We start from the raw sequence: 10,311 nt of genomic DNA, 5'->3' as shown, positions 1-10,311 counted from the left end.
GTTCCTAATTTCTAAAACCTATTAAAATTAGTGAAAAACAAGAATTTTTAAGAACAAGAATTCATGTCTATTTTATTAAATCAAATATATAATGCTTGTGCTATTCACTATGCTTTGACCAGTAAAAAATGTTTGTACGCGCTAAAGGGGAATTCACTTAAATCTCTAAGCTAGTGTTCGCAAACTATTGATACTATCGATGGTTTCAGACTTTTTTCTTTCATAAATACTTCTTTGTGATATAAACATACTTCGCAAAAATTAAATTTGACAAAAAAATTTAAGTACATAAAATTTCAAATCGTGCTAAATGGAATAAAATCGTGTAAAAAATTTAAAAATATTCAATTTTCAAACCGTGTTATATCAAAACCGTGTACAAAAAGACCGTGTAAAATCAGACTTAGGTGTAATTGAAAACAGCAAAATCTGAATGAAAATTAAAAATTTTGAAAACAACCGAATTTGAAAGATTTCTAAAAAAAACATTTATTATTGAAAAAATACACGCATAAAAAATGAAGTTGACGTATTAAGCCTTGATTTTATTGTACAGTTTGTCGCATGGTACAATAAGGAGGTAGAACAGCTTCGTAAAACTACAGGCCTGATGCTATGCTCGCTTCCTGTCAGACTAATTCAAATTATATACAAAAAGTTGTTTTCATTTATTTGATAGTTTTCCCCATTTTTAAAATGAGTTAAAAATTGCGAACAATTAATAAAATGTCTCTATAGTGTTTCTTTCAAAAAAAAAAAAAAAACCATTCAAATTTTTAAATTTTTGAATTTCATGACGCAACTGGTTAATATTTGTAAAGCACGTCCTGTAATGTACGTATCTTCCAATCATTGATTATGAAAATAATTTGTTTTCATTTTTTGAAGCAATAAATACATACACAAAATTGCAGAAGTCGCTCTTCCTTACCTTTTTACTGTAACTTGGTTTGTCGCTTTACGACAAAGTTGGACGATAACCCCCAACTTCGAACTTCATGTAAGATTTTCTGACCCAAAGCACTTAATTTCAGTTCCTTCGGAAGATAGCGTGATTACAACAGACAAAGCAGAGAAGTTCTGGAACGGAGCATATATCTTAGGTAATGTTCTACTCAATTGTTCTTTGTTAAACCTGATGTTTTATTTTTTTTCGACAATATTCATTTGTTTTTCCTTTTCATTTGTTCGTAATTTCGAAAATAGCATTTTTTTTTTTTTTTTTTTTTTTTTCGAACGTTCCCACGCCTCACATTCCCACCCCTGCCGACCGAGGGGGCGACCTCCCTTTACGGAGGGATCGCGTACACATCATGATCCGCATCATAATGGGAATTCAGTAGGAAATTTAAAACCAGCTACAGAATTTAATTCATCAGCTAGTTTGTCAAATAATAAAACATGTATGTTAATTGTTTAAAAATAAAATTATTCTAGATTTAATAACTTCTAAACTCATACCAAAATCTACATTACAGTACACAGAATTAAAGTCAACACACATTTTACTAAGAGGTTCGCCCATTGAATAATTCGTGCGGTGAAAATCAGTATATAATAATTGGTAGTATCTACTAGATCTAAACGGAACATTAATTCTAATAGATGAAATGAGAAAATCTGAGGGTATATTACCATTTAATATTTTTAGTACAAACATGGAGTTCAACATAATACGTCTGCTTTTAAGTGTAGGCAATCTAATTAATTTTAGCCTGCTAGCATAAGAAGGCAAAACAAAATCACTATTCCAATGTAAACCTCGTAAGGCAAATAGCAGAAATTGTTTTTGCACGGATTCTATTTTATCTGAGTATATTGCATATTGAGGATCCCATACAACAGAACCGTATTCCAATATAGGTCTAACAAGAGACGTAAATAACTTTTTTGTTATATATGGATCAGAAAAATCTTTGGCCCACCGTTTAACAAAACCTAAAACACCATTTGCTTTATTTACCATTGTTATTACATGGCTATTAAAATTTAATTTTGGATCCATCAAGAGGCCAAGATCAACAAATGAATCTACAGTTGATAATGAATGACCGTCAATATTATATTTTAATATCAGAGAAGAAGATCTGGAGAAGCACATATGCTTACATTTGCTTAAATTTAACTCCATACAATTTAACGTGCACCATTTAAAAAGGCTATCTAAATCGTTTTGAAGTTAACTCGCTCGTTTATCACAATTATGGGAAATGAATAATTTAACATCATCTGCGTACATTAACAATTTCGAGTAATTTATGGAATTAGGTAAATCGTTGATAAATAAAAGAAAGAGGACCGGTCCAAGGTGACTTCCTTGCGGAACACCCGATGGAACGTTAATCGTTTTGGATAGATACCCTTCAAACAAAACTAGTTGTGATCTATTTTGTAAGTAAGATGATATCCATTTGACTAAGTTTGTGTTGAAACCCATATAATTTAATTTATATATTAGGAGTTCATGGTTAACCCTATCAAAAGCTTTACTAAAATCGGTATAAATTGTATCAGTTTGTTTACGCTGAACAAATCCTTTTATTACTGTTGACGTAAATTCTATAAGATTTGTTGTAGTTGAAAGACCACTACGAAAACCATGCTGATATGGACTCAATATAGATTGAATTTTCTGTGAAATTACTGCAGTAATTAATTTTTCAAACAATTTTGGTATGGCACTTAATTTTGCAATTCCTCTATAATTTGACACATTAGTAAGACTACCAGACTTATGTAAAGGTATAATATAAGATTTTTTCCAAAAAGTAGGAAAGTGACCAAATTTAAGTGAATAATTAAACAATATAGTTAACGGAAGTGCTAATGTTTCTGAACAATATTTAAGAATTATATTAGGTATGCCATCCGGTCCTGGACATTTAATCGATTTTAAACTACGCAGACTATTGGACACATCATGACGTTGTAGAAAAGGCATACAAATTTGATCAGCCTGTGATAACTTATAAGGATACGAATCTTTAATTTGGCAAGATGTACTGGAATAGGTTGTGGCAAAAAAATCTGCGAAACATTCAGCAATATCTGTGCCTGTGACAAATTCTTTATTGTTATATTTCAATACTGAGGGCTTTGAGGAAACTTTTCGTTTTAGATTAACAAAATCATAAAAAGATTTAGGATTGGATTTAACATTATTTTTAATCTTGTCTAGGTAAAGATTATACAATCGTCGAGACTCTAAAGTATATTTAGATCTAGCAACAGAGTAATTAGTATAGTCTATTGTTAAGCCTGATTTTTTATATTTACGAAAAAGCTTATTTTTAGAATTTTTTAAACTTGATAACTCAGGGGTTATCCATGGATATTTATTTGAATTTTTAACTCTAGTGGTTGGAACACATTCCAGTTTAAATCTATTTAAAATATCATAAAATTGATCAATTACATATTCTAAATCTGTATGGCTGTTACACAGGCACACAGAAGCCCAATTTATGGAGGAAATGAGAGTATTAAGTTTTCGAAAATTAGTTTTTTTGTAATTAAGGACAGTTTTAAATGAGTCGGACTGACTTTCTTCAATTACATAACTGTGAGTCATGGAGATATATAAAGTTGGATGGTATATATCTTCAGGAGTGCATATTGGAGGAATTCTGAATATATCAAAATGCTGTGTTATATTTACAAACGCCAAATCAAGAATTTTGCCATGCGAATTTTTTACACTGTTTATTTGATAAAGATTTAAGTCACACAAACTATGTACAACATCAAATGTATACTGGGTACTGTTCATTTCAGATGGCAAAGGAATCAAAGCTTCAGAATCTGGCATTGGAAGCCATTTAATGGAGGGCATATTAAAATCACCAAGGATCAGAATGCGATCAGAATCTTTCATTTTTTCAGTAATTAAATTTATTTCTGATAAATGCTGATTATAAATGTCAAGTGAAGATGAGGGGGGAATATAAGAGCAAGTTACAAACAATTTAGATTTGCCCAATTCAATGGAAACACAAACAAATTCTATATCAAGAAAATCATTTAGATCAATTAAATTAGTGGTATATTTGGTATCAACTGCAATAAGGACGCCACCACCTTTTTTACAAACACGATCTTTTCTAAATATTTGATATTTTGAACATAATATTTCACTATTTAATATAGATGTTTTTAACCAAGTTTCGGAGAAAACCAATACATTATAATTGAAACCAATGCTATCAGTATATAAACTGGTTAATTTTGTATTAAGCCCCCTTACATTCTGATAGCAGATAGAAAATGAGTCATTTAGTTTTTTGGCACCGAGTCTGGTCTAAGAGGCAAATGAGCTAAATTATCGGATCTCTCCACAAATTCTTTAATAAATGCCCTAGCAGGCCAAAATTCTTTTAAAATCAACTGTACAAAAATATTGTCAGGCACAACGATTTTGAAAGAAGATCTACTTTCAGAAAATGCAGATCGGAGCTTATAACATTTCAAAAAGTAATCTCCCTCAATTTTTGATTTTATATAATAGTTTATGTCATCGGCCGTTGTTTCTGGTGCAAACCTTGTTGCAAATATCATTTTCATGGCGGGGGCCATGGATAATGATCTTTGGACAGGTTGAGTTTTGCCAGTAGCAGTCTCGGGACGATCACTAGTGATAAGTGAAGGAAATGATAATTCCTGTATGTCACGAGTAGATTGTGAGGTTTTCTTAGAAACCTCACTATCAATATTCATAACATCAGGATTAATTACCCCTTTACCTATACCGCTGTTATCTACCGGAACTGGGTGTGTAATAACACTGGCATACGACTGTTCACGTCCATTCTCAGTTGTATCAGTGATATTAACTGAGACCGGTTGTGGAACAGTGTTCTCAACAGAAACTATTGCTTTGCGACTAGGCATTCCCTTAGTTGGTGCCTTTTTCGCAGCCCTTTTGCGTTTCTGTCCAGAAACTGACGGTGACGACACAAACTCATCTAACTCTTGGTATTTCTCAAACAATGTAGAGAAATTCTCAAATCGGAGTGATAATGAGGAAAAATCTTTTTTCATCGATGTCAATTCCGACTGCAAATCCTTTACAAAATTATAAAAGTCTGCAGAGAGTTTCCTGCATTGCACACAACACCAATGAACACCAACATTATTTCTAATTGTGTCTACTACTTTTGCATTAATCCTAGCACATTTTGCATGCCATTGATTAAGACAAAACCAACAGGTAACACACAATTCATCCTCAGCAACAATATTACACAATTCAAAAGGGCACGACATTTTCTTTATTTTAATTATAACTATTTCTTTTTTAATACACAAGTTCCAAATATTTTATTTAAGATTAGATCTGTAGCTGGAATTTTTGTTATTTATATTTATTCTTTTTTATTTATTTTTTTTTTTAAATGTTGGCAACTCTTTTGAGATGACAAACAAAACAAGACGATAATGTTACAACAACTAATTAGCTAATGTAACAAAAGAAAGAGGATAAAAGGAAAATGTAAAACTACACAATTTTAAAATTGATATAACTTTAAAACACAAAACAAGATTTTAAAACACTACACCAATTATCACTTTGAGTTACAAATCACTATTGAACACTTTTAAACACTTTTTTACCAGATTAATTAATTTAATAACACAATAACTATTAATTTTTTTTCAAAAGCACGGAGCACCACAATTTTTTGAACTAATCACAACAGGGTTGCCAACACACATACATAAAAGCGTGGTACAATGAAGAGAAGGTAGGCCAACTTTGAAAAAATTGCAAGTATAGAGGTCTACCTGTTTGGCTTGTAATGTCAGAATTAGTATCAAAACAATAAAAAATCAAACAACTTGTTGCATTTATTTTGAATAAATAATTGAAAACCGCGAAAACTGAATGAAAGGTCAACACTTCTTTTCAAAACCAGGTTCTATATATCTCTAAAGGATTATTTCGCTACAAAAACTCTAGATTTTGTCGATGCATACGATGAAATAAACATTTTGAAAACATCCGAAATTGAATGTTTTCTGAACAATTTTTTTGTTATTTAAAATATTCTTCCAGTCGCTTATCAACCTTTGTTGACACTAGACTTTTTCGCGCTGGTCGCTTTTTTCTTTACAAACAAACACAACAACAACAAATCAACACAAAATCAAAACACAAACAAACCTCCATTTTTTTTCTTTTATCTTGGTTAAAAACTATTTTTGCGAAATTTTTGCCAAGTTTTTTTATTTAAACAATTATGGAGGGAGTCGGAGACCCCCCTCCTCCACCTGTTCCCCCGCCACCTATTGGGGATACCAATAAAAGAAGAGCCAAAAACATTGAAAACGATAATAAAAGTTTTAAAAACAATAATGGCCAACCAATAAAAAACACCAACACCAATAAAATAATTTCATCCCAGACCACGGACAAAATGGACACCGAATACAATTACAATTCGCTAAATGATGGAAATGTACTGTATACACCAAACCATCCAGGGCCATTTTATGTCATAGTGTCGTCAGAAACGCCAATCAGCTCTAGGAGAAAAAACTGCGAACTCCATTTGTATATACGTCTAAAGCAAATCAATCTCACTAACTATGCTTGCAAGTGTGTGGGATATAACACTTTTAGAATGACGTTCAACAATTTTGAATCTGCCAACTTATTTGCCACAAATCCCAATTTAAAAACTGTTGGATTAAAGGCATACATCCCAGAGAGATTTGTTCAACGTTTTTATATTATCAAAAATGTACCTACGTGCCTTTCTGCAAATATTATAAAGGAAGAAATTATGCAAAACAATGAATGTATGGAAGTAGTCTCAATTTATCGCTTTACTAGGAAAAATGATTCTGGTTTAATCGTACCCACAGAAACTATAAAGATTGGTATTATTTTTGATGGAATTCCTACGAAAATATATATGTGTGGAACAAAAATAACACCGGACTTGTATGTACCACCTGTTCGGCTGTGTTTAAACTGCGGCCGTTTAGGCCATATTGCTCTTCGTTGCAGGTCGACGAAGAAGTGTCTAAGCTGTGGAAAAGAAATTCTATGTGCTACAAATTGCAGTAAGGAAAATAGATGTTTAGATTGTCGTTCTACAACAACCTGTAAAGAACTATGCATGTCTCCAAGATGCATACTTTGCAACAAAATAGATCATCTTGCAACAGATTCCAAAAATTGTTTGAAGTGGAAGTCTGAAAGAAATATTAGCAGCATTATGGCCCTAACAAACCTATCTAGAAGGGAGATTCTCCAAAATTACCCAGAAACAAGAAATCGTTTCCAAATTCTTTCTGAACGTGATTTTAATAATGAGTTCCCGCCTCTCTTAACAAACAGGACTCCAAAAATTAATATACATGATGCAATTAACAAAAAAATTACAAGTATTAAATATAGCAAAGTTGCGGCTCCAATAACGAAAAATCAACATGCCATTGCAAGCCCAATTCATGTAAATCCAACCAAAGCAGTTTTTGATCATCAAAATTTTTCTAAAGTTACTGAAATAGAAAGAGCATTAGCATCATTTTCAAGGCAAATGTCCACAATACTTACGTCTCTTAACTGCACAGAAGGTCTTGATGTTTTAAAGAAATTTCAACAAATAGTCATTCCAGCATCAGCAAACAACCAAAGCCCATATACATCAGAAGCCAATGAAGAAAGCCAATTAGTAACATCCTGAAAAAGATAAAGTGTGATCAATCTGAAATAACTGCAAATAAATAATAATAATTTTTTTTTCAATTATCCATGAACATCTTACAATACAATATACAAAGTCTTAAAAAAAACAAAAACTCTCTGGACTTCCATTTAAGAAAACTGAACATCGATATATGCTTCCTGAGTGAAATTTTCAATATAGATGAAAAACAAAATTCAACAACTTTTCAAAATTATAATATAGTTTCAAAAAAGAGAAAAGATAATTATGGTGGCGTCGCGATAGTTTTAAAGAAAAATATTCAGTTTAAAAGAATCTCTTTTCAATCAACACTTGACATACTAATTTGTCAAACCACTAATTTAAACAATAATCTCACTTTAGTTGCTGTCTATTTTCCACATTCCGTAAAAAGCATAACCATTAAAAATGAACTTGAAAAAATAACATCCTTCCTCAACTCCAATCCAAATACATTTATCTGTGGCGATTTTAATGCTAGACATTCGGCCTTTGGTGATGTTTTTGATTCGCAACGTGGAAAAATGCTTAAAGAATTTTTTGACTATTCAAACTTTCGATGTTTAAATGATGGAAGTTACACTTTTAAAAAACGAATCAATGACAATACGGGATCTGTTTTAGATCTATCATTTACCAACTCAACTCTGTCACTATCCTGGAAAGTTCAAAAAACAATAATTGGAGGAAGTCACCATCTCCCAATAATTCTGAAATTGAGCGATACTATTTGCAACGGCAAAAAGTTCTTAGCGAAAAAAAAGCTTATAAGAAATCTTGCAATATTAAAATTAAATCCGGACTTCGAGGAAATCAACTTCGCCATGCAAGCTGAAATCAAAAAAGCTACGTATGTTATTGATAACAAAAGAAATCCAAAACCTTGGTGGGACCCTTTTGTCGAAAAACAATTCAGATTGCAAGTAGCCGCGCAAAAGAAATATGATTTGCATAGCAATGACACTAATGCTCTTAATCTTTTCCAAGCCATTAAAAATTTTAAAAACGCCACAAAATATGCAAAACGACAATCTTTTAAATCAAAAATTACAACTTTAAATATGGAGCCTAACTCAAAATCATTATTTCGTCTGGTAAAAGGATGTAAGAACAGTTTGTCATGCAATAACGGTGGGAAATGGTCCGAAAATAACAACAAAATATTTTTAATACACCTAAGGGATCAAGTCTTGAACAACAGCCATATTACCTTCCCTCCAAACACGCAAAGAACACCCGTCGAACTCACAATGGAAGAATTCTCATCTGTCTTAAACAGAAAGAAAAAACCTTCAGCAGCAGGATTAGATGGCATAACATATGAGATGATAAATAACTTATCAGAATCATCTAAATATAATCTTTTTCAAGCAATGAATACAGCTTGGAAAAAATGTGAACTAAGAGAAAATTGGCGAAAAATCAAAATTGTTCCAATCCCAAAGAAAGGAAAAGATCTGGAAATATTCACAAATTTTCGACCAATATCATTAATATCAGTTTTTCTCAAAATTATAAATCTTATGATCAAAGAAAGATTACAGTCATTTCTTCAGGAACAAGATATTCTTCCGACCAACACATACGCATACAGGAAAAACTTCTCTTCATCCATGTGTATCAATCATTTACTATACACAATAAATTATCATAAGGAAAAAGGAGAAAAAGTAATTCTACTGTCTATAGATATTGAAAAGGCCTATGATTGCGTAAATCTATTAATTCTTTATAAAATTTTGTCCGAGATAAACTGCCCGGAGGATATCAAAGATTGGACAATAAACTTTCTTAAAAAACGCACAATTGTTATGGGCAATGAAATGATAGATATATATAATGGATTACCTCAAGGCAGCTGCTTAAGTCCAATACTTTTTAATATATATACGCTTGGTCTACATGGAATTGCAGATCAAAACACATATTTATTTCAATTTGCGGATGATTTTATTTTACTATCCACTGACAAGGAATTTGAAATGGCAAATGAAAATCTACAACATAAAGCGAATCATTTTTACCATATTTTATCCCGCTTGAATCTTAAATACAACCCTGATAAAACCTTCGTCATGTATGTAGCAAAAGGCCCCCGTAAAATCCCAAATATAAAGTTACAAAATACAAACATAAACTCTGTTGAAAAAATAAAATTTCTGGGAAGATATATTAAAAACAGTCTATCGCTAAAGGAACACTATGATGAAGTAATGAATTCCTGTACCAACTCACTAAACGCATTAAAAATGATAAACAACGCCAAAAACGGATTACTCCCAAACATATCAATAAATTTAACAAAATCCCTAGTGTTCTCTAAGACAGAATACGCAATATCATCTATGGCCCACATGCCACAATATCTCAACAAAAAGCTAACTAGCTTTCAAAATCAAATGCTTAGAAGAAGCCTTGGACTTACCCCCTCCACACCAATACACAACATCTATGCACTGGCTGTTATGCTTCCTCCTGAACAACGTTCTCAGTATCTTGCAGCTAAAGAACTAATAAAATTCAAAATGTATAACAATACGCTGTACAACTGCATCACCACAGATTCCTCTGTAAAAACAAGTTTGGGTTTTATCTACAACAAATTTAAACACATCCT

This window comes from Musca domestica, unplaced genomic scaffold (genome assembly GCF_030504385.1).
Source record: "Musca domestica strain aabys unplaced genomic scaffold, Musca_domestica.polishedcontigs.V.1.1 75, whole genome shotgun sequence".
Classification (NCBI taxonomy): domain Eukaryota; kingdom Metazoa; phylum Arthropoda; class Insecta; order Diptera; family Muscidae; genus Musca; species Musca domestica.
Note: the sequence above shows the minus strand (reverse complement) of the source record.